This window comes from Bombus huntii, chromosome 18, assembly GCF_024542735.1.
Source record: "Bombus huntii isolate Logan2020A chromosome 18, iyBomHunt1.1, whole genome shotgun sequence".
NCBI classification, from domain to species: domain Eukaryota; kingdom Metazoa; phylum Arthropoda; class Insecta; order Hymenoptera; family Apidae; genus Bombus; species Bombus huntii.
The window spans coordinates 3,030,278-3,056,880 of NC_066255.1; the positions used below are offsets into that span (position 1 = coordinate 3,030,278).

Below are 26,603 nucleotides of genomic sequence, written 5' to 3' on the forward strand. Positions count from 1 at the left end.
ACATTTGCAAACGCTGTTCCAAGCAACCTGGTTGCTTGTCCTTGTTGATTCGCATCTATCGTCGAGAACGTAACCTACATCAAGACCTGGTGATCAAATGAAAAACATTCCTCGTAGATCATTTCTCGTACGCTTGGAATCTTGTCGAAAATTTGATTGGAAGATTGAACAGGTAGCCGCGACGAAAAGTTTCCGTTCGCATCGGTTGTTTCCCGTCAACGACGCCGGAATTACATTGAATTATTTAACGGTCGTATTTCACGGTTCACTTTTCATGCGACTTCTGCACGCTGCTCCGCCGTACAATGCGCCTGTAATTTTATATAACCAGTTAAATGACTCTTGGCAAGGAAGTGATTTGTCGCACGATATTTTATTTCAGATAATCATCCTCCGTGTCAGACGTGGGCTGTCCACCGCGACAATGTATGTATACATTGATTAATGGTCGCCTGTTCGCCGCGGGATAAAAGTCAGGGAAAAGAGAGGAAGAAAGGATAAGAAAATCGGAGATCGAGCGCCTCTTAAAAATCAGGACACTCTGGTTGCGCGCGACCAATTCTTGCATTTTTGAAACTTGTTAGTCACAGGATAGTTCCGCGCTGTCGTCCATTGTTCCGCTTACCAATCGTAGCGATCATCGTTTGTTATCTTGAACGACATTGATAAAAAAAAAAAAAAAATGCGAGCACAGGCAAATGTTATCGTCTGTTGATTGTCGAGTGATTTAGAGTGGAATGCTTCTTGGAATTTTCTGCGGTAAGAGAAACGTCTCGCCTGTCAGACGAACGGATTCATCGTGGGCTGTTTGAAACAATAGGATCTTCTGTTCGTGTGACAAATTTCATGTCACCACGATTAAGACGTTTGCAACTTTCATTCATACCTATCGTCGTTTAATATTAGGTTGTCCGAAAAGTTTCTTTCGTTTTGTAAGATGATAATAAACGCAGTTTTGTTTTATATCAATTTATTGAATTATGCGTAGAAACTAATAATAGAAATAGAACGAAATGGATTATGCGTAATTTAATGAAATAATTAATTTATTAGTATAGTTATAAATAAAGCAGAATCAAAGTATTCCTTCCATACTTGCAGTATAATAGATGAACAACAATTTCTCTTTTATATTTTGTTATAAAATAACGATGAAGAAGTTTCCTTATTTATTTTTATTGATTAATTGATTCATCTTTTTCTATCAGTTTCTTTTGTTTTATAAGAAAATAATAGACGCACAATGTTTTTTATTATGCACAAACGTAATAATAGAAATATAATAAAATGGATGATGCGTAATTCAATAAAAAATATAAAAGAGAAATTGTTGTTCATTTATTATATTCTAAGTGTGGGAGAAATACTTTGATTCTGCATACTTTATTTATAATTACACTAATAAATTAATTATTTTGTTATAAAGCAACGATGAAAGAGTTACCTTAATTATCTTTATTGATTGATTGATTTATCTTTTTTCTATCAGTTTCTTTCGTTCTATAAGAAAATAATAGACGCACTATGTATTTTATTATTAATATTATTATTAAATCGTTAATCTATTATTATAAAACTAAAGAAAATACAGTAAACATTTGTGTAAAATATTAGAAGAACAGCTGATAGGATTAGGAAAGAAAAACTTCTAATAAAAAAATTAATCAATCAATCAATAAAAATAAATAAGGAAACTGTTTTAATAAATTGCCATTCGACTGTATGCTGTAGCTGTTCAATAAGAAATTCACACCAATGTGAAAAATTGCATGTTCCACGCAGGAAAATTGTACTAAGAAAACTGACTATTTCTAATTTTCTTTTCGCTACATTTTTTATCTTACCGCGACCTGTAACAAAGAGGTTACGAGAGGATTACGGAACACCCAGTATATCACAGCCGCGCTGCCAACGTTGCAAAGAAAAACAGCCTTTGCCAATAGCCGTTAACCCGATAAAGATGTTTATAAGCAACTTTCTATAGACGCATCGGCCATTTTTTAACGTCCAGCTCAGTCAAAAGCAGGCGAGATGATCTGTGTAAAATCATCTAGCGATATTTCGCAAGGCAACAGGCTATTCACCCTAATTAAACTAATTAAATACGCGTTGAACATGGTAATAACCTACACGAAAAACGAGTATTCAATGTACGACTGGAAAACACATTCGCGAAATTATAAAGCGTCCGTGAATTTTATATGAAATTAAATTAGTCGATTAAATAAAACGAAAGAATAAATTATTTCGCTTGATGATTTGAACGTTTCTTAGCAGCGTGAACTCGATCAACGTTAAATAGCAGAAAGGGAATTAATCATCGAAAAGTACGGAAAAGTTTAGGAGCGATCGACGAACCGGATCGTGCGAACGTAACGAGCAAAGGCGATCATCGCGATACAAAAGAAACAACGAAAGCGGCTCTTATTTTACACATCTTTGCTGAACCGGCAATTTCCGGCGCATAGCTTAAAAAACGTAAACGCTAGGAAATTGCAAGATATCGTAAGAAAGATGCGATTGGCAATTTTTTCCTCTCGTTGGTGATTCAGCGAAAGATACAATGTACGCGACATCGTACAATTTGCATTCGAAATTACAACTAACCACGCATTAATTTCTGTCTAGAGGTTACACTATCATCGCCTTTTTCATTTTTCTCTCGTTCGAGCACCGATTTAACAAAACGATTCATAGCGATTCCTTCGACTCCTCTTTTTTTCGTCCGTTTCGTGTAATGAAAGGTGATCTGCCATAATGAATTCTTTGGAAATGAAATCGACCGCGAATATTCACGGCCAATGTACGCCATTAAGGTGTTCGCGGGTCTGTGAATTCGGCGAAATACGCTTGTTAACGAAGGCCGAGTCGCGCAATAAGATGGAAAAGGCGAGCGACAAGTGTCAGCAACGATCGAGTGTGATAGCAAACGACAGGAGGAAATGGCCACGTTTATCCGAGAATCGGGTAGCATAACTGCAAATGATAGATTACGATTAACCGTAGGGCCCGGCAGCTCGATCGATCAGTCGCAAATGGCAATAATTTTCCTACGACTGCGAGTAACGTCTTCATGAAATGAAGCGTTTCGAGCCAACAGGTTCCGAAGCGACGCGGCGCACCGTTTCCATCAAAGAAGCATTAATGAAGATGAACAAACATTATACGTAATAAACGCTTCTTTGAATGCCCTAACCTGTCGTAGAGAAATAAAATGCAAGGAAATGCCGACAGCACATCATCCATTCGAGTAAACGCAAATAGACGCATCTATTCTATGCAACAGAATATGCCGCGCATCGTCCACAGCCATCTTTTCCCTTCGACCATAGTAGTGGCATGGTAACGACTTAATCTGCTCGCACGCGATTCGACAAAATATACGTTGCTGCTCCCCTCCCCCCCTCCCCCCCCTCCCCCTCCCCTCCCCACTTTCTCGATCAGCTTCCAATTCACCTAGCGTCGCTTACGTAACACGCGCATTCTCCGTGGCCGATCGACTTTGCTTAAACGGTCGTTGGAAAGTAGCAGCTTTGGCATCGGAAAGGGCTTGCAAAGAGGTGGAAGAAGAAAAAGGAAGAAATAAAGAGAGAGAGAGAGAGAGAGAGAGAGAAAAGCGGACTGTTGTGCGCGAGGGGCGCAATTAGCGAGGCTCGCTCGGGTAGAAAGTGTGGCTCTCGAAGCTCTCGAAATTGCCCCGTCGGGAAACGAAATTGCGTTTTGCAGCGCGTAATACGTTGTACTTTCGAAACGGTCGGGGCCTGGTCCGAGAACGAGGGCCGCGTTCGAAGCTTCGGGCGGTCGCTCGTGAAACGAAAAACAGAGCAACACAGCACGGACCGGAATACAGAACGACGACGGCGGCGGCGGCCATGGTAGACCGCGAAGACCAGTTTACAAGAAGAAACGTACGCTGAGTGCGGAAAGTACAACGCAACGCGAAAAACAGTCCCGCGGAAGGCCGATCCGCCTTCGGTACAGCACACGCCGTCGTTATCGGGCGTCCTTTAATTGTGGTTAGGTTACCATGGCTGGTATCCTGCTTTACTCTTTCATATTTAAATGTATTATTAGCAGAGATTATTATAAGCACCAGCCGGGGGCATTAAGTAGACCCGATCGCGAGCCATTGCTCACCGGTATCTGGGATATTTTATATCGAGAGTAATTTCCGGTTTTGCGCACGCCTTCGCGTACACCGCGCGCGACCGCCTCCCGCTGCCCCCCAGTTTTCCCCCGGATGCGTGAGCGTTATCGACCAACCTGCAACGTTCGATCGTCTTTTTTTTTTGTTTCTTCCTTTATCATAACAAGCAAGAAGTAGTAGTAGGTATATAGGGTGTATGGTTAATGAACTGCGTTGTTTCTTGGTTATAAATAAAATAGTGGATATTAGGTTAGGTAGGATTCTTTTGGTTTATGAGGAAATAATAGAGACGCACAAAGATTTTTGTTTGATATTATTTTGTCGAATTACGTGGCATTCATTTTCTGTTCTGTTGGGATAATATTTTACAGACTTTTGTACAGCATTTCCGGACAAGCATGTATGGGTTGCATTGTAAACTGTAGATTTGGCAAAAGTGTTTAAGTATTCTTATGAGCAGAAGCTTTCGTAGAATTAGGTACTCAATGACCGTAGGTTGATTTTAGAAAATATTTTATACCAAATGACGAATGGATTGTCAGTAAAAACGTTGCGAGTAATTTAGTCTTCTTGTGTGATGTAAAAGTTCTAGGCAATAGGAATAAAGAATAAAAAATAAAAGTGGAGAATAAGAACAGGAGATAAAAATAGATAAAATTAGGATATAAAAGTAGGAAATTACAGTACAGGACAAGAATAAAGACCAAAGACAGAAAAGAAGATTATTTCTTATATTCATAATGAATTTTCCAAAAGCCAAACTGATCAATTATGTTCTTTATAAATTCCTCAATTTCATTGTGATTAATAACAATAATAGTAAAAGTAGAGAATAAGAATAGGAGATAAAAATTGAGGATAAAATTAGGATATAAAAGTAGAAAATTAAAGTACAGGACAAGAATAAAGACTAAAAATAATGAATTGATAATGAATTTTCCAAACGCCAAACTCACCAGCTATGTTCTTTATAAATTCCACAATTTCATTGCCCAACTTCGCCACTAATGTTCAATTTTCAATCATTTGAACAGAGATCTGTTCCATCCACTAAATTGTACAATGTCTTGAACAATTTACATAGTTTTGTAGATATTCATGAAGGCATAGACACCTGTTGCCAACTGACAATCTCTTAGGCAAAGATTGGTTCCAGTTGCTGAATTTTGTTGTTGAGGTTGACTGATAGAGAAACAAGTGTATGAATTTGTAATAGAAAAATATATTGAAATAAGTATAGGTACAGGTATAGTGTATGAGGTCAAAATTAAGTAAATTGCTATCAACATATACTAATTTCATGTCTGATGTTGTTAAGGTTGACTGATAGAGAAACAAATGTATGAATTTATTATTGGAAAAATATATTGAAATAAGTATAGGTACACATATAGTGTATGAGGGCAAAATCAAGTAAATTGTTGTCATTATTTACTAATTTAGTGTGTGATATTGTTGAGGTTGACTGATAGGGAAACAAGTGTATCAATTTATTATTAGAAAAATATATTGAAATAAGTATAGGTACAGGTACAGTGTATGAGGTCAAAATCAAGTAAATTGTCATAATTATTTATTAATTTAGTGTCTGATATTGTTAAGGTTGACTGAGGTTGAATTTGTAATAGAAAAATATATTGAAATAAGTAAAGGTACAGGTATAGTGTATGAGGTCAAAGTCAAGTAAATTGTTGTCATTATTTACTAATTGAATGTGTGATATTATTGAGGTTGACTGACAGAGAAACAAGTGTATGAATTTATTATTAGAAAAATATATTGAAATAAGTATAGGTACAGGTACAGTGTATGAGGTCAAAGTCAAGTAAATTGTTGTCATTATTTACTAATTGAATGTGTGATATTGTTGAGGTTGACTGATAGAGGAACCAATGGATGAATTTGTAATAGAGAAATATATTGAAATAAGTATAGGTACAGGTATAGTGTACACTGATCCAGATCCTCAGTGATCTTGCAGTGTTACAATACAATAGAAGAAGCTATGATAAGGAGCACGTCCATATATTTCTAGCAGAGGACATTACCAAAAAGGTTAACCTTATAGCTGTAGCTGAAGGCTACAAGAAACAGCAATAGAAATCTTCTTACAGCTCTTTTGTTTCCACATTGTTGAAGTATATTCAAGGCCACAATACTATACACCTCTCCCAATTTACAATATTTTTGTTTCACTAAATTCTATTTTCTGCTTAATAGCAGTGTGCAGGTCACTGACATACCTAAACAAAGATGCAGAGTTTTTCTTCAAGTAATTACTTCAACATTTCTAAACGCTCCATTATGAATATTTCACATAGTTTCGCGTGTCTAAATATCCACAGCCGTGCACAAGCAGCCGCACAGTCAACTTATAAGATGCCGAAATATCAAGCATTAATCTCCCAGCGTAAATTGGGGATCGTCGTGAAGGAAGCGATACAGGTCGATGGTTGCCTCGTGTCCGATATGGTCAAGTCTCTGACCCAGCGAGGGTGTAGCGGGGCAGAAGACGGATAATCCATCGTGGCGGCGATGAATCATGAGAGAATGCTAGGGATGTTGAAGAAGCGAGCGGACTAGTGGCGGGAGCGAGAGGTAAACCGTGAGATCGGTAGAGAAAGGGATAAACGTCAGCTAGAAAGATCGAGTGTAACTAGAGGGTGCCGTCAGAAATTCTTACGTGAAAAGGATAGAGAGAAGACAAGGAGAGAGAGAGAGAGAGAGACAAAGAAAGACAGAAAGGGAGAGAGAGAGTTGGAGAAGAAAGAAGGATGGACGGGTCGATAAAGGAACGTCGGAAGAAGGCAAGGAAAACAGAGGGAAAGAGTCGGTTGAAAGAAACGTGGGTGAAACGAAATGGAGAGAACGAGAGCATAATGGGGAGAGGCAGGGAAAATGCTAGCTGTCGACCAGGCCTCCGGAAGTCCGGCTGCCGCGTTGTCGTTGCTCCATTTTTCAAAAAATAAAACCCACCGCAACACAGGCTCATTGTTTACTTTTGTCGTTCGAGCGCCCGTGTGGCTTCGTGCACAGGGGTTGAACCAGCTCCGCACAGGCTGGAGATACATAGCTCCTCCGTGTTCGTGTATATGAATTCATATAGAATATTTATCGAAGTATCGAAGAAATACAATTGTATCGTTCATTGAACGACATAGATTACGTTTGTCAATTAATTTCCTATTTAGACGTGTTAAAAGTATCAAAACTCTTTCCTTTTTCGACAAATAAACGTAGGAAGGAGGACCACGGCACACAACGCGATTAATTCCGTCATGGACGTGAAAATCCCCGGAGCTTAAAGTTCATTTTCCAAGGAAAGATGAAGTTCTTCCGAAACTTCACCCCATCCACCTTTTCTCCAACCTGTGACGTTCCTATAAATCTATTCTCAGAAGCAGCCTACGTTCTAGAAAACTCAGGGACCAAAGAGTTTATCAATTCCTTAAGTTTGTATATCCTCAACTTTGAATCCACCTCTCGCTATTATCATCAAAGGACCAGTCATGCCAGCTAACGCTAGAACTACCGATGGTTAACACGAAGCTATTTCTATCAAAACTAATGAAAACGACTGGTCTTTAAAAAATACCTAATGATAGAATATTTGTATATTTATTGATTTATTGCTTTCTTGCAGAAGCAATTCCACGTTATGTGGTAGATTTTTGATATTATTAATCCATCTGGGGCCATCGTCCCTGAACGAGGGTCCACACGTTTATAAAATCGTAGAAACAGTCGTTTCGACTGCCGTGGTATTTCTAGCGTTAGCATCTAGCGATCTAGCGATGGATCCAGAATTTTCCTGGTAACTGATATCGTCGTATCGAACGATTCGCGGTAAAAATTTAAAAACGCGTGGCAAGTTGTACGAAACGAGGAAACTGGTTAATTGGGGTTCGATAAACAGATTGCGGGACCCTTTCACGCTTTGACAAGTACCGGTTATTTTAACTGATATTGATATGAGTAGCCTTGATAGAAAATTATTTTCAGTTTGAATACATAAAACAGAAAATAAAATTCATTATATTATTCTTTTAGTTATCGTTGCGAAAGTCGTTACATTATTGTGGGAAAAATATAACACAAAGTAGGAATTTTCAAATAAAATTGTAAAACCAGTCAATTTGACTGGAGTGTTAGTGTAGTATCAATAAATATTCTCTAAATGTTTATACAATTATGGGACATTAAAGTGTACAAAATATTCAATGTCAAGAACTTGTTTAAATAATTAAGGATGGAAATCACTATACTACACTATAACACAAAGTAGAAGCTTTCAAATAAAATTGTAAATCCAGTCAATTTAACTGGAGTGTTAGTTCTAATGTCAATAAATATTCTCTAAATGTTTATACAATTATGGGATATTAAAATGTACAAAATATTCAATGTCAAGAACTCGTTTAAATAATTAAGAATGGAAATCACTATGCTACACTATAACACAAAGTAGAAGCTTTCAAATAAAATTGTAAAACCAGTCAATTTGACTAAAGTGTTAGTTCTAGTGTCAATAAATATTCTTTAAAAGTTTATACAATCCTGGGAGATTAAATGTGCAAATATAAAATGTACAAAATATTCAATGTCAAGAACTTGTTTAAATAATCAAAGATTGAAATAACTATACTACACTATAACATGAAGTAGGAATTTTCAAATAAAATTGTAAAACCAGTCAACTTGACTGCAGTGTTAGTTCTACTGTTAATAAATATTCTCTAAATGTTTATACAATTATGGGACAATGTACAAGTATAAAATGTACAAAATATTCAATGTCAAGAACTCGTATAAACAATTAAGAATGGAAATCACTATACTACACTACAACACAAAGTAGAAGTTTTCAAATAAAATTGTAAAACCAGTCAATTGGACTGCTTCCACTGTTAAAGTACAATACAATGTAACAGGTATATACTAAAAAGTAGAACTGCTCTGTTAAAACGAGAATATCCTGTACTGTGAGAATGAAGGGTGACGCAAAGCGTTGAAACGCGACCAGACGCAAAATAGTACACTTTTGGGACATCCACGTTTCTGTCGTTAACAACGTCGTGGCAGTTTTCGCCGGGTCGGCAACGTCTTCGTCGGACGCGACGTCACGTGTAGGGTGGCTAACAACTTGAGGGGATAATTAGCGCCGGAGATAGTTAATCAGTCAAGAGAGAGAGGGAGAGAGAGAGAGAACAGCATCCCCCGCGCGTCGCTAACGGCGAACGCGACCTGTCGTCTCCTTATTAAAGCCAAACAGAAGTGTCTGGCGTTGTGACGTCATTATTAATTCAAGAACGCCCGCCGCTAACGACCGCAGTAATTACTCGCCGATGCGGGAATTCTGTTCGTCGGTCCGACACAAGAAGAATGAACGCCGAGATACGTTCGATGCTTCTTGCTATGTGCGTCAGTTGTTGCATCTTTGCCCTTTTTTCTTTTCTCGTGCTGATAGATTTATGATCATGAAGCCTTGATTATTCTGAAATCAGCCGGATACACGGCTTAGCCAGAAGAATGTACAGTCTGTAAGAATCTTCCTTTACCAGATCTTTGAACCAAGTTAGCCAACGAAGTGGATAGTTTGGTTAATCTGAAGAATTTCTCATATCCTGGCTACTCTCGTAATGGCTTATCTGTCATCCTTCCAATCGGTCGAGCAGAATCTCGTGCAGCCGCCATACGGACATCGTACGAAGGCAAGGAACTGAGAAACCGTATGAAAGATACGAATATCAATTGGCGATAGAAAATCCCACCGCGAGCAACAACAACGTTTGAGAAATATGGCCAGCAGCCAAGCCCAAGTCCTTGATCCTAGGTACTTATCACCCCCTTGCTGGAGCAACCGTTGGCCGCCTGTAGTACGCCGAGTGTGTACACAATTTTGAACAACTTTCTTCCTTTTGCCGGGATAGCTGGCAGCGATAAATTTGCCGCGGAGCTTTTAAAAGAAAAGAAGGAAAGAAGGACACGTGGAGCGTATAGATGCTAGCGCGTGCTAGCGAGAGCAAAGAATAAGTAAGAGGAAGAAGAAAGAGAAAAGGAAATATATAGAATAGCGTGGAGTAGCGTGAAACACGCGACGATGGGTAACGTTGCAGGTTAGGGCAGGTTAGGATGAACGTTAGGTAGGCACAAGATCGGCTCCCAGGTTTCACGTCCGACTTGTCAGTTACGTCACGTCACGTCACGGTGCGTCACGGCGCCCGGCACGTACAGATACAATGCGGTTGCCGAACCCATAAATCGCTCAAACGCCGCTCCTGCAATGGACGCCGGTTACGTGGACGAAATGCAAAACCAATTGCACCCGAATTCTACCGCCTGCAGTACCTCTCGACCACCCTCCGCGTCGTACCTGCATGATTTCTCTTGACAGCATTCTCGTGTCATGCCGGCAAAATTCTGCCGGAACTTATTATAATGAGACGTTTTCTCAGCGTTTTCGAGGTACATGATATTCTTCGGAGAAAAGAGTCTACGTTAAAGCAATTCTTATTATTCCTCAAAGAAAGGAGTCTACGTTAAAACAACTCTTATCAACATACATGATATTGTTCAAAGAAAAGAGTCTACGTTAAAGTAATTCTTATTAAGGTAGATGATGTTGTTCAAAGAAGAGTCTACGTTAAAGCAATTCTTATTAAGGTAGATGATATTCTTCAAAGAAGAATCTACGTTAAAGCAATTCCTATTAAAGTAGATGATATTCTTCAAAGAAGAATCTACGTTAAAACAATCTTATTAAGGTACGTGATGTTCCTCAAAGAAAAGGATCTACATTAAAGCAATTCTTATTAAGGTAGATGACATTCTTCAAAGAAGAATCTACGTTAAAGCAATTCTTATTAAGGTACACGATATTCCTCAAAGACAAGAGTCTACATTAAAGCAATTCTTATTAAGGTACGTGATAAAGGAAAGAGTCTACGTTAAAACAACTCTTATGAACATACATGATATTGTTCAAAGAAAAGAGTCTACGTTAAAGCAATTCTTATTAAGGTACACGATATTCCTCAAAGAAAAGAATCTACGTTAAAGCAATTCTTATTAAGGTAGATGATATTGTTTAAAGAAGAGTCTACGTTAAAGCAATTCTTATTAAGGTACACGATATTCCTCAAAGAAAAGAATCTACATTAAAGCAATGCTTATTAAGGTGCACGATATTCCTCAAAGACAAGAGTCTACATTAAAGCAATTCTTATTAAGGTACACGATATTCCTCAAAGACAAGAATCTACATTAAAGCAATTCTTATTAAGGTATGTGATAAAGAAAAGAGTCTACGTTAAAACAACTCTTATGAACATACATGATATTGTTCAAAGAAAAGAGTCTACATTAAAGTAATTCTTATTAAGGTAGATGATGTTGTTCAAAGAAGAGTCTACGTTAAAGCAATTCTTATTAAGGTAGATGATATTGTTTAAAGAAGAGTCTACGTTAAAGCAATTCTTATTAAGGTACACGATATTCCTCAAAGACAAGAGTCTACATTAAAGCAATTCTTATTAAGGTAGATGATATTCTTCAAAGAAAAGAGTCTATGTTAAAACAACTCTTATCAACATACATGATATTGTTCAAAGAAAAGAGTCTACATTAAAGCAATTCTTATCAACATACATGATATTGTTCAAAGAAAAGAATCTACATTAAAGCAATTCTTATTAAGGTACACGATATTCCTCAAAGACAAGAATCTACATTAAAGCAATTCTTATTAAGGTACACGATATTCCTCAAAGACAAGAGTCTACATTAAAGCAATTCTTATTAAGGTACACGATATTCCTCAAAGAAAAGAGTCTACGTTAAAACAATAAGAATCATGTACCTTGCATATTCTGAAATCGTCTAAATTCTTACAAAATTAAGGAAATTCCGACAGAACAGAAATTGATATTATTATAGATACTTTGCGTGTAATTATAAAGAGACATAATTATATGTATGTTAAAATAATAATGAAAGTGTCGTCATTATTATTTTATCTATTGTTCGATCAAAAATTGTTCTTTCCTAGTGTCAGTAATTTATTTTCATTCAGATATTAATAAATTAATTATTTTGTTATAAAGTAACGATGAAAGAGTTTCCTTATTTATTTTTATTAATTAATTTATTTTTTTTTTATTAGAAATTTTTCTTTCCTAATCCTATCAGCTGTTCTTCCAATATTTTACACAAATGTTTCTTTACTGCATTTTATCCTCTGTTATTTTTAACAATATTAGGTTGTCCGAAAAGTTTCTTTCGTTCCATAAATTGATAATAGACGAACAACAATTTCTGTTTTGTATTATTTTATTGAATCAGGTATGCTCCATTTCGTCATATTTCTATTACAATAAACAATTATAATACAAAAAAAACATCGTTCGTCTATTATTTCCTTACAAAACGAAACAAACCTTTCAAACAACCTAATACAAACATTTCCAAATTAGGTAAATTACTCCTCAATAATTTATTCAAAATCGACAGAAACTTCAAACGGGAAAACTACGTTAAAAAACGAATATAAAATTAAAATACGAATTCGAACCGGAGATCGGAGGCGACGGTGGTAAAACGTTAACGTGCGAGCGCCAGCAATGGAAGCAAGAGAGCAGCAAGTGGCTCGTACGTCAGCCGGTGGCTCGTAAACGTCAGCGGTGGTGCTCGTAAACGTAAACGCGATGCTATAAGGGGATGTAGAATGGCGCAGCCGGAGAGTCGCCATAACATAACAGTTAAAGAGATACACATAGAGAGAAAGACGATCCATTTAGCGGTTTAAATGCGGTTGTTACGGCATCCTATGCAACGAAACAATCTGTCGCATTCTCTCTAGCTCTGCAGAAGATTTAGGACCAACCCCTGGCTTACGTTTTGTCACGAGCCATGAAATTTTTTCAATTCCTGTAACGTGTTCTCCCTTTGTAGTCGACGTTCTTCCCCTATTTACTTTTCTTCTCTATTATTCTATTCTTATCGAAATTAGAATATTGACACTGTACAGAATTATTGAACTAATCAACGTGACTGGAATTAGATTTTTTCTAATTATTAAAAATGGACGAGAAAGAGATTATGTGTACTGGTTTGTTTTCCAGCTTTCCATGGTATGCTTTAGATATTACAGTTGAATATTGAAAGATAATTTTGCTGTTAATTATGGTGAAGTAACAGTAATCTTGGTTTATAACTGTGCATGGTCATTTGTAAGAAATTTAGTATGAAGTGAAGTAAATTTTGTATGTTAAAATGCACAAAATTCAAATATGCGAAACTAATGAAGCTTCTTAAAAGTAGAAGAATCTACTAATATTCAGAGTACAGTTCTATTCATAAAATAATTAGTTCATGGAAGAAACCTCTGCTTGAATCCATTTGTGTAGTTATATTTTGCAAAAGAGAAATGTTAAAACACACAAAATCCAAATATGCAATATGCAAATGCATCAGAACTAATGAAGCTTCTTAGAAGCAGAAGAATCTACTAATTTTCAGAGTCCTAATAAAAAATTAGTTAGTTGATGAAAGAAACCTCTGCTTAAATCCATTTCTCCAGTTACATTCTGCAAAAGAGAAATGTTAAAAGACACAAAATCCAAATATGCAATATGCAAATGCATCAGAACTAATGAAGCTTCTTAGAAGCAGAAGAATCTACTAATTTTCAGAGTCCTAATAAAAAATTAGTTAGTTGATGAAAGAAACCTCTGCTTAAATCCATTTCTCTAGTTACATTCTGCAAAAGTGAAATGTTAAAACACACAAAATTCAAATATGCAAAACTAATGAAGCTTCCTAAAAGTAGAAGAATCTACTAATATTCAGAGTACAGTTCTATTCATAAAATAATTAGTTCATGGAAGAAACTTCTGCTTAAATCCATTTCTGTAGTTACATTTTGCAAAAGAGAAATGTTAAAACACACAAAATCCAAATATGCAATATTCAAATGCATCAGAACTAATGAAGCTTCTAAAAAGTAGAAGAATCTACTAATATTCAGAGTACAGTTCTATTCATAAAATTAATTAGTTGATGAAACAAACCTCTGCTTAACTTCATTTCTCCAGTTACATTTTGCAAAAGAGAAATGTTTAAACACACAAAATTCAAATATGCAAAACTAATGAAGCTTCTTAAAAGTAGAAGAATCTACTAATATTCAGAGTACAGTTCTATTCATAAAATAATTAGTTCATGGAAGAAACTTCTGCTTAAATCCATTTCTGTAGTTACATTCTGCAAAAGTGAAATGTTAAAACAAACAAAATTCAAATATGCAATATTCAAATGCATTAGAACTAATGAAGCTTCTAAAAAGTAGAAGAATGTACTAATTTTCAGAGTCCTAATCATAAAATAATTAGTTGATGAAAGAAACCTCTGCTTAAATCCATTTCTCCAGTTACATTCTGCAAAAGAGAAATGTTAAAACACACAAAATTCAAATATGCAAAACTAATGAAGCTTCCTAAAAGTAGAAGAATCTACTAATATTCAGAGTACAGTTCCACAGAGTACAGAGTACAGAGTACAATCTACTAATACTCAGAGTCCTAATCATGAAATAATTAGTTGATGAAAAAATGTTAAAACACACAAAATTCAAATATGCAAAACCAATGAAGCTTCCTAACAATAGAAGAATCTACTAATACTCAGAGTCCTAATCATAAAATAATTAGTTGATGAAAAAATGTTAAAACACACAAAATTCAAATATGCAAAACTAATGAAGCTTCCTAACAATAGAAGAACCTACTAATACTCAAAGTCCTAATCATAAAGCAATTAGTTGATGAAACAAATCCTCCGCTTAAATCCATATTTTTCCAGTTACATTCTGCAAAGGAGAAATTTATAAAAATGCGTTCCTCCAGTAAATCGAACCAACCATTATCGTCCTTCTGGTGAAAATGAATAAAGCGTGAACGAGCGTGTCTTTCCACGACATTAGACAACGAAACTTACCGCGCTAATAATTCCAATTAAGGGGAAAGAGTTTATCAATGAACGGGAATGAATAGCAATTAGGGGGATGAGTCGTGGCCTGTCTGCCGACAGAATCAAAACGTAACCAGATAAATTCGTAGGGTGTTAGCGGAATAAGGAGATCCGATAAAGGCTACGGGCCATCGTCGAGTGGGGTGGCCTTGGTGTTATTGAATGCCACGAAAGCACAGGCCATGCCGAGTTTTCAAGGGGGTAGTGATTAAACTGAGGGATGAATCCTAGGGATCCGGCGAGTGGGATGCCTGCAGAGGTAGCTACTGCGTTCAACGTTCTGCAAGGGGTTGAAACAACGCCATTCTGTGTTTAATCATGTCTGACCGACTGAGGGGACAGTCGTGTCGGGGGTGGAATTTGCATAGTCGCCGTTCTCGGCCGTTTCTCTTCAATGGAAACAAAAACTCTGGATTTTCGTCCATTCTATCCTATACTAAATATATTATAGTCGAACGTGGAAGATGTTTCAACGATGACGTTGAAAGAAATTTGCATTGACACATCGATGAAAAATATGATCTTCTCGATGATGCTGCAATTTCAATTAATTTTTTTTTATCTTTTGCTCTTAGAGGAAATTATTGTCGATTTACGAAAGATAATAGTCCACAGGATACGAACGGATGGTGGGAATTTTCCGACAGTCAAGTGTTTGTTATTATATTTGTCGATTTATCGAAAGTGTCATGAATTTTATACTCGATTAAATTTTACAGTACACCGGAACCCAATGAATCACAATTAAATGGAAGAAATTATAATGTTAATTGATTCGCATGAATAATCGTACGCAAATACCCCTACGAATTGCTTTATAAATAACGCGATTAAATTACAAGGACGAAATTAAATCGACCACATTTAACACGATCGGAACGGTGCCATAGTTGTCGAGAAACGACGATCGATCTTTGCTGTCGTTCGATTTGCAACGAGACCAGCCTGTAAACTTACAATTCTCTTTTTTTATTCGCTTCACGCAGCACGAATTTCGTCCAAAATTTTCACCATAATTGGGTCTGCGTACCTTCCATCTTTCGTACAGCGCCGCCATTTTGACGCCATTTTTCCGCCAGTTTGAGGTTAACCTCGAAATACGCAACGAAAGCGGCGAGGGAAAGAGCGAAAGGAGAAGAAGAAGCAAGAAAGAAAGGGACAAGTGTAGAGTATATACACAGCGATATCTCAATCGGCGTATAAAAACCGGCAATAACTTGCGACGCCACCCAGAAACATGATTGCACGGATGGTGCGCCACGAAAACAAGAACCCCGAGAAACGCCAAAATTATGATAATGATTCGGAGCCGTTTTCAGTTAAGACATTAGTCGACGTGTATAATTTAGACAAAAAGCAGGCCCGCCAAGTAAAGACCGCAAAGTATCGATTCGTGGCCGCTCACGATAATAAACTTTAATACATATTATGCAGATTGGTGGCCGCATCAGCCCCGCGTCTACGCCTATGGCCGGCTTTCTCTCTTTTTACGGTGAAACGGCGGTGTTTATCAATACACCGTAAGCGGAGGAAAAATTTCAGACCTCCGTTCGTCTCTTGCCTCGTTATACAGGGTGGTTGGTAACTGGTGGTACAAGCGGAGAGGGGGTGATTCTAGACGAAAAAACAAGTCGAAAATATAGAATAACAATTTTTCGTTCGAAGCTTCGTTTTCGAGAAAATCCACTTTGAATTTTGGCTCGGTACGCCTGCACTTTGTCGCGTCTCGTTACAAGGGATCTCACTGTAGATCGTCTCGATTCACGTTCTTTTTTTATTCTATATTATCCACTTCTTCTTTCGCCTAGAATCACCCCCTTTCCGCTCGCACCACCACTTACCAACCACCCTGTATAATTATTTCCGCGTCGCTCGCTGATAAACGCGTGATGCAAACGGGCGAACAACGCAGCTGAAAATTCGTTCGTCGCGGTGGACATCTTTTCACCGGCGTTTCATCAAGGTCGATCGCATCGAGTCGAGGGGCGGCGATATTTTCGTCGCCAACCAACCCCTCCAAACGACTATCGTCTTTGCTAGGCCGTAGCAGGAATCGTTGGCCACCGCAGAGAAAAATGAAATAAAATTGGTAGAAGCCGAGAGGGCAGAGAGAAGAAGAGGAAGAGAGAGAGTGAGAAAGCGAGTAAGAGGACGGCGGGGGCAAGGGGTGGGGGAAAAGAGGCGGTCGGCGAAGGGGAGGCTGATGGTACAAGAAGGATAATAACGCGTAGTTTCGATGAAGATTATAGGCGCGGATAAATGAATAGTTTACGAGCAGCGAAAATGAGACGGCTAAAATATTAAACGCTGCCTATGGACGCGGACACTCGAACCTCTGATACGCTGGTCGCCTGTAATAAAGCTCAATGTTAAATGTCTTTATTGCGTTTCTGGCCCTATCCTGCTATATACGGTAATTGATACGAGCAAACCTAAGGGCGAAACGCGCGCGGACTCCGCTTGTCCGCAAATTATACGCGGCGTACTCGCGCTAAAACGACAGACAGGTATTTAATAACCAGCCTTGGTAACGGCTTCATTCTTCCATGCGCCAGAGAGAGTATTTCCAGCGATCGCGCGGATTATCAGCGTCGTGTCAACATCTTGAATTTTAATTCCGGTCTCCTCGGCAAAATATCGTTCAGACAGCCAAGAACGTACGCGATTCGCAGATGGCGTAACCGTACAAGTCAGCTACAAAACAAGCAAGAGAAAGGGGGATTGCCCTAACCTCGTTGTACGTTCGCTGGTTGAGAAAAACGTGCTGTGTTTGTACAGGTCGGCTCGATACCGTGTGCACATTTTTCTATCCGCCGGAGCAACGGGCTCGGCCCTGGTTTGACATTTCGCTTACAAAGCAGCTCATCAGTCCCCGGACGTGTCCGTCTGCGACGGCCGAACTGGACGAAGATTGAAATCAAGAAACCGAGCAAAACGAGGATCTCGCATACCGTAGGTAGGCAGGTTAGGCGTCAACCCAGCGGGAATATCTGGCGCGTAAGTACACGCTGCGGGCATGTCCGTGACGCGCGTAGTGCATCCCGAAGGATGGAAAGAGAGGGGAAAGAGAGTGGTGCGCGTTGCGAGTGCGTCGGTGTGCGTGCTGAGACGGCGGTGTTCGTATCCGAAATGAATTGACCGGTGCGTGGTTGATGGACGTAGCGGGTGGCTCGTTATGCTTACAGCCGGCCCAGCAATCAAGAAGAATTCATACGAACCGCCTGACGTGTCGCTCATGATGGAGGCTCGAGCCACGTAGTCATCCATCTTTCAAGCTCTTCCGAGTGTGTTTGCTTTATTCGTAACCTGACGTAACGAAATGTTGCGTATCTTGTCGATTTTCCCTTCGTCCTACCACGTACCGTACGTACCAACATTTCACGCTAATAAAACGAACAATCTGCGTCGCAAATCCATACGAGTTCGCGTCTTTGCCCTCTTTCGTCGATCGCAAATGCCCAAAAACCGAGCTTCGCAACGCGTCTTACAGGGTCATTGGTAACCACCAGGTACAAGCGGAAAGGGGGTGATTCTAGGCGAAAAAACAAGTCGAAAATATAGAATAAACATTTTTCGTTCGAGGCTTCGTTCTCGAGAAAATCCACTTTGAATCTTCGCTCGGTACGCCTGCACTTTATCGCGTCTCGTTAAAAAGGAGCGACGTTTTCAGCAATTTTTGTAACAGTAAACTTTATGATTACTTCGTATTCCTAATTTTCTTAAACCGCGATAATATCCATCGAGACAACGATCTACAGTGAGATCCTTTCTAACGAGACGCGATAAAGTGCAGGCGTACCGAGCCAAAATTCAAAGTGGATTTTCTCGAAAACAAAGCGTCGAACGAAAAATTTGTATTCTATATTTTCGACTTGTTTTTTCGCCTACAATCACCCCCTTTCCGCTTGAACCTGGTGGTTACCAATGACCCTGTATATCCTTCTGTTGCGTATACATACGACTCGATTATTGCCAACCAATTAACAAGGCCACCGCCACGGCATCAGATTCTCTGCCTTCGAAGGTTCTCTGTTCGTGTTGGAGGGGTGGAAGAGGTGGATGAAAGCGTCGGCTACGTCGTCGGTGACGGTGCAAAGAAGATCGGACAAGGAGGCGGCTAGAAGAGGAGAAGAGAGACGAAGAAGGGACGGGTGGACGTGGCTTGGGGGAGTTTTTCTCGTTCCCGGCTTCCGTCTCCTGGGACGCGAAGCGCGAGGATCTTTTTGCTCGCCTCGACGGAGGATCAGACGTCCCACTTTATCTCCGCCGACCCGTTCAAACTCCCTTCCTCCTGCTTCTGCTGCTCTACCCCCGTATCCCGTGTCGGTTCTACCCCTCCTCGAGCAACGCGCTCTATCCTGCCGCAACCCCCGTTGCGCCACGCTTTTCTACCCCAACTCCTCTCTCTCTCTCTCTCTCTCTCTTCTTCTCTCTGCCCCTCCTACTCCCCCTACGTCAGCCAGAGCTATGGTTGATCACGTATAGGAGGAGCCCCTAGCAGTGCCTAGAGTGACGCGTCGTGGAGGAGCCATTTGTCATCCATCAGCACACGCTTCCAACCCGACGAGATAGCAGGCTGGAGCCTGACCCAGCCTAGACCGATTCCACGCTTCTTATCTTCCTTCCTCTCCTTCCGCGCTCTTCTTTCGTTCGCTCGTTTTACCCCGGTCCGCTTGCCACGTGAAGCGGGATATTCGGGGAAAACACTGTTCCAGAGGTCTTTACAAAGGAGATCAGGAATTCGGATTACCCGGCCTAGGGATTCTCATGCGTCGACACTTCGTTTCTGTTGAACACGGTTCATCGAGTGAAACACAGACGAATTCCTCGGTTCTCTTCTATCGTTCGATGACGAGGATACCACGCAGCGTCCAGTTTCCTTCCCAATATTCGACCATCGTATCGAAATGGAAGAGACACTGCGGCGGATTGCAGTTATCGAAGCTCTGTTCGGATAACGCGCAATAGCGATAACCTTAATAACGCGTTTAAGAAGGTCTTCTTCTCTATGGACTGTAATTTTCGGGCAACAACTACTCGTGGCTTCTCGATTGCTTTGGATGGTCCCCATCGAGGCGATGGCACATCGTCGTTTTAAAATAAATTCCAGCAATAAATTGGATAAGTTGGCAGTTGGGAAACTTGTTGCCTGGCAAACGTGAGTTAAGAAATTTCTGAAAAGCGATGACAACGAGGACGAAATATCTGGAAGATCGAGCGGGTAACAAGCAATATATATACAGCGACGTTCTAAATTCTCACGTCGTTTGTAATGACAATTCGATCGGATCGTTTGTTCGTGCAGTGGAAGCATTCGCCGCGTTTATCCCAACCGTCGAATGCGTAGCGTATTTTTCTCACCACGTTGTTCTCTCCCGGACTTTTGTTCTCGATGGCTTATCCGCGGATTTGCGGCAGCCGATCCGAGTATCGTGAACCGCCTACTTATAAGATTTATTTGTCCCGAGTGTGGGTCACCCTGCCTCCTCACCTTCCACTCTAATCGTAAGATATAATATGGTATCGTACTGGGTTTCGACTAATTTTTTGAGTAATAAGTTGGACGATGTGGTGGATAGATTAATTTTAGAAAATATTTTGTACAAAATGACGAATGGATTGTCAGTAAAAATGTTGCGAGTAATAAGAATAGGAAAGAGAAATTGAGGGTGAAATTGGGATAGAAAAATAGAAAATTAAAGAAGATTGTTTCTCATATTCATAACAAATTTTCCAAAAGCCCAAATGATAATTATGTTCTTTATCGATTCCTCAATTTCATTGCAAAACTTGTTTTACAAAAGACAAACTGACCAACTATGTTCTTTATAAATTACTGAATTTCATTGTCCAACTTTGCAATTAATAGCAATAATAATAAAAGTAGAGAATAAGAATAGGAAATAAAAATTGAGGATGAAATTGGGATATAAAAGTAGAAAATTAAAGTACAGGACAAAATTAAAGACTAAAGACAGAAAGGAAAATTATTTCTCATATTCATAATGAATTTTCCAACTGATCAATTATGTTCTTTATCAATTCCTCAATTTCATTGCAAAACTTGTTTTCCAAAAGTTAAACTGACCAATTATGTTCTTTATCAATTCCTCAATTTCATTGCTCAGCTTTGCGATTAATAACAATAATAATAAAAGTAGAGAATAAGAATAGGAGATAAAAATTGAGGATAAAATTAGGATATAAAAGTAGAAAATTAAAGTACAGGACAAGAATAAAGACTAAAAATAATGAATTGATAATGAATTTTCAAAACGCCAACCTCACCAGCTGTGTTCTTTATAAATTCCACAATTTCATTGCCCAACTTCGCCACTAATGTTCAATTTTCAATCATTTGAACAGAGATCTGTTCCATCCACTAAATTGTACAATGTCTGTTTTGTTTTGAACGATTCACATAGTTTTGTAGATATTCATGAAGGCATAGACATCTGTAGCCAACTGACAATCTCTTAGGCAAAGATTGATTTCAACTTTTATTGTTGAGGTTGACTGATGGAAGAACAAGTGTATGGATTTGTAATAGAAAAATATATTGAAATAAATATAGGTACACTTATAGTGTATGAGGTCAAAATCAAGTAAATTGTTATCATCATATACTAATTTAATGTTTGATGTTGTTAAGGTTGATTGATAGAGGAACCAATAGATGAATTTGTAAAGAAAAATATATTGAAATAAGTATAGGTACACTTATAGTGTATGAGGTCAAAATCAAGTAAATTGTTGTCATTATTTATTAATTTAGTGTGTGATATTGTTGAGGTTGACTGATAGGGAAACAAGTGGATGAATTCATTATTAGAAAAATATATTGAAATAAGTATAGGTATACTTATAGTGTATGAGGTCAAAATCAAGTAAATTGTTGTCATTATTTACTAATTGAATGTGTGATATTGTTGAGATTGACTGACAGTCAAGCAAGTGGATAAATTTGTAATAGAAAAATGTATTGAAGTATGTTGAAGTGCAAGTATAGTGTATTAGATCAAAATCAAATAAATTGTTATCATCATTTAATAATTTAATGTGTGATATTGTTGAAGTTGACTGATGGAGGAATCAGTGGATGAATTTGTAATAGAAAAATATATTGAAATAAGTATAAGTACACATATAGTGTATGAGATCAAAATCAAGTAAATTGTTATCATCATTTATTAATTTAATGTGCGATATTGTTGAGGTTGACTGATAGAAAAACGAGTGGATGAATTTATTATTAGAAAAGTGTATTGAAATAAGTATAAGTATTTCTCATATTCATAATGAATTTTCCAAAAGCCAAACTACCTTCTTTATAAATTCCTCAATTTCATTGCCCAATATCGCTATTGATATCCAATTTCCAAGAAATAAATGACTCGCGTAAGCGCGTTTATCCTAAAAAGACGACACAATTGACAGTCTAATTTCACAGTAAAATTTATCATTTTTCTCTATCTTTCAATTTTCCAGTTGCCCTATACAGCTTCTGAATGCTGCAATAATATCACAATCAGATTGACCGTATCCAAACACCGTCGTATGATTCACACCAAGCGTACACATAAACCCACCCCAATTTCTCCGCAAGCTGGCTGGCTCCTTGTCCCGGCTCACTACAAGCAACGTTTGCAAACGGATTAGAACCGGTCCATAATTTCTAATTAGCCATCGATACCGAACAAGTGGAAAGAAGAGAGAAACGGCTACACGCCGGCTGCCTGGGCACCCAGGTTATCCGTTAAATACACGCTTTTTTGCGGCCAAACGGATCGAGTTTGGAGAGGCTTGCAAGGCACAATAGATGATATAGGTATCGCCAATTTTTCAGCCGTCCGCCAGATTTTTCAATGTAACTTGAGAGCCGCTCCCTCGCGAGGTCCCAGGACAGAGGAATGGATGAACAGGCGGCGAAGAAGGGCGGCAACGGGGGCCAGGGCGACAAGAACACCGGAGACGACTGAGCGAGAGGGTCACGGCGGAGAAAAAGAGGCCACAGAAGAGAATGGAGGACCGTGAAGAAGAGATAGACACGGGATGAGAGTGGAGAGCGAGAGAAAAGTCGCTGTTCTTCTTACCGGGGAATACAATAATGCTGGGAAAAAAGGTCTGCGAGATGGAAAGGAACGAATCCTCGACGTTACCGCGGCTGCATTCGCCGCGGCAGAAAATCTGCCCTGGAGGGTTGTCGAGGGTGAACGAAGACCAGGCCCCTGGAGGGGATGCTGCCTCAGGCATCGATGTCATTAATAAAAGTGTCAATGGTGTCAGTGGACTAATGTCTGTAGTCACTCGTTGGTTGAGGGCAGACGGGTGGTAGCAGCGTCAGCCGACCTCCTATCCAAGTGTCTCACCCACCCCTCACGGTTCGATCGTTTTCCGTTGCTTCTTCCTTGCTACCTCCTTCTTTTGACTAAATTACCGCGTCTTATCGCTTATCTTGCGCAGGATACGTGTAAAGAACGTAAGGGAGAACTACTGTCTCGTTTCTTTTTCATTTTGCCAAGGAACCTTCCATTCGAAAACAACCTACTGTCCCTTCGATTTTTATAATTAAATTTAAACGTTCATTCGTTAGCGGAATAGGGTTGTATTTGCTTCAAAGAAGCCTTTACGTAACGATAAATGCAAATGAGAGACGAATAAATTGCGTTTGAAGGTAACGCGAATAAATATACAGGGTGGTTGGTAATTGGTGGTACAAGCGGAAAGGGGGTGATTCTAGGCGTAAAAAGAAGTCGAAAATATAGAATAACAATTTTTCCTTCGAGGCTTCGTTCTCGAGAAAATCCACTTTGAATCTTCGGTCGGTACGCCTGCACTTTGTCGCGTCTCGTTGTGACACGTCTCGTTGTAAAAATGAAAAAAAATTCTTATTCCACCACCAGTTACCGACCACCCTGTACGCTAAATCAGAATATTAATAACAACGTGAAAAGTGGTGAGAATTTGTAAAGAACGTGCCTGCTGTTTGTACACGAATCAACTAAACGTTCGTACACAGTTGGAAACGTGCGACGGAATAATACGGAAACTCTGAGAACAGTGGAATATAGTTGGCCTGAGGAAGACGGCTTGTTAAAACGTTTGCTTATCGAAGTTTCCAAGACAATGACGCGAAGCTATCGCACAGGATCAGGATCAGGAATTTGATTTAACTTGGACGTCTGACGGAGGTAAGAATTCCTCCCCGGCGGTAATTTCTTTCCTTAGCTGGCTACATCAAAGTGGAATTAATGGTTTAAATACAACTTTCTCCGGGAACCCTCCTCCACTTTTCCATTCGTTCGGTCACGGAAGTTTTACATTAAGTTGGCTCGATCTCTGTCCAACAGGCAGCCGAACAGGATATTCGAAATTCCACTTCACCGCCCGTCGTTAACGCGCTTTTCCGAACCAATTATCCCTCGCGATGCCGACCACCCCTGTTTTCACCGTGAACCTCATAAATACACGCTAAATATTCAGCCTGGAAATAGCCACAGTGGTGGAAGGGACACGTAGGTGGAAGAAAAGAAAACGATGCAGACAATTTCCATCGAGGTAGAATTTCCTCGGCCGAGTACTATGCTACGCCCAGGTGCGCAAACAGGCGAGTTGGCCCGATAAGGGTACAAGGTATATCGACGCAAAATGAAGGAACATGTTTGCAGATCGGAAGGGTGGCGCATAGGAATATCTAATAAGAAGCTCAAGCTCATCCATCGTGCGTCGGGCCACTCGGTAGGCTGTCACCGTAGGCGTCAGCGTACTATGGGGAACGGGTGATTTACATAGTAATAATATCGGGACGCTGGGCTGCACCACGGCTATGGAGTTTCCAGACTCGAGCACACGGTCTTAAACTTGTTTCCTAATACGAGAGACCGCGAGAGGCCGTCATTACCCTGCGCGCCCTTTTCACCACATCGCTGCTGAGAGATCGTTACTCTTGGGAAAATGAACTGTTATTGATGAACAGTGTGCTTTGGTTGTGGAAATGTACATAATGTATATAGTAAAGATCGTAGTACGCTTGGATGTATTGGAGATTGACCAGAGTGTTGGAAAATCGGTTCTAAGGTTCGTTTGATTTTTGTGGATGTTACACAATGTATGGGTGTTTGCAGAGATTTGAAGAAAAGCAGTGATAGATTGTATTCTTATACAATTGTATATTGCAAATATAAAATGTACAAGATATTCAATGTTTAAAACTTGTTTAAATAATTAAGTAGGATTTTAGTAATAAGAAGTAGGAGTTTTCAAATAGAATTGTAAAACCAGTCAATTTGACTGATGTGTTAGTTCTGGTGTTAATGTTTTCTAAATGTTTATACAATTATGGGACATTAAAATGTATAAGTATAAAATGTACAAAATATTCAATGTTAAGAACTTGTTTGAATAATTAAGGATGGAAATCACTATGCTACACTATAACATGAAGTAGGAGTTTTGAAATAAAATTGTAAAATCCAGTCAATTTAACTGGAGTGTTAGTTCTAATGTCAATAAATATTCTCTAAATGTTTATACAATTCTGGGAGATTAAAATGTGCAAATATAAAATGTACAAAATATTCAATGTTTAAAACTTGTTTAAATAATTAAGTAGGATTTTAGTAATAAGAAGTAGGAGTTTTCAAATAAAATTGTAAAACCAGTCAATTTGACTAATGTGTTAGTTCTAATGTTATTAAGTATTCTCTAAATATTTATACAATTATGGAACATTAAAATGTACAAGTATAAAGTGTACAAAATATTCAATGTTAAGAACTTGTTTAAATAATCAAAGATTGAAATTACTATACTACACTATAACATGAAGTAGAAGTTTTCAAATAAAATTGTAAAACCAGTCAATTTGACTAATGTGTTAGTTCTAATGTTATTAAGTATTCTCTAAATGTTTATACAATTATGGAACATTAAAATGTACAAGTATAAGATGTAGAAAATATTCAATGTTAAGAACAAGTATAAAATGTACAAAATATTCAATGTTGAAAATTTATTTAAATAAATAAGGATGGGAATTACTATACTACACTATAACACAAAGTAGGAGTTTTAAAATAAAATTGTAAATCCAGTCAATTTAACTGAAGTGTTAGTTCTAATGTCAATAAATATTCTCTAAATATTTATACAATTCTGGGAGATTAAAATGTGCAAATATAAAATGTACAAAATATTCAATGTTAAAAACTTGTTTAAATAATTAAGTAGGACTCTTAGTAATAAGAAGTAGGAGTTTTCAAATAAAATTGTAAAACCAGTCAATTTAACTGGAGTGTTAGTTCTAATGTTATTAAGTATTCTCTAAATGTTTATACAATTATGGGGCATTAAAATGTACAAGTATAACATGTACAAAATAATCAATGTTAAAAACTTACTTAAATAATTAAGTAGGACTTTTAATAATAAG

General features: G+C 38.4%; 3 long non-coding RNA genes across 6 annotated transcripts in view; 2 read left to right on the top strand and 1 right to left on the bottom strand.

Moving 5' to 3' along the window:
* LOC126875368 (uncharacterized) overlaps window positions 1-22,443 on the top strand; it is a 79,905-nt gene extending 57,462 nt beyond the window's left edge. Inside the window, exons 3-5 of one of the 2 annotated variants that reach the window (XR_007693380.1) lie at window positions 383-5,941; window positions 21,747-21,964; window positions 22,107-22,443. This is a non-coding gene — a long non-coding RNA (uncharacterized LOC126875368). Of the gene's footprint in view, window positions 1-382; window positions 5,942-21,746 lie in introns of both variants that reach the window. The other variant, XR_007693379.1, reaches the window with a different exon arrangement.
* The window catches only part of LOC126875367 (uncharacterized), a 146,565-nt gene that overhangs the window by 95,053 nt on the left and 24,909 nt on the right, over window positions 1-26,603 (bottom strand). The window lies entirely within an intron of this gene.
* Window positions 8,915-12,242, top strand: LOC126875363 (uncharacterized). Of its 3 annotated transcripts, XR_007693373.1 has the most exons (4): window positions 8,915-10,861; window positions 10,965-11,068; window positions 11,221-11,377; window positions 11,581-12,242. It is a non-coding gene; the product is annotated as an uncharacterized LOC126875363 (long non-coding RNA). The 3 variants fall into 3 exon arrangements; XR_007693371.1 differs by having other exon boundaries at window positions 8,915-11,068; XR_007693372.1 differs by having other exon boundaries at window positions 8,915-11,068; window positions 11,221-11,324; window positions 11,632-12,242.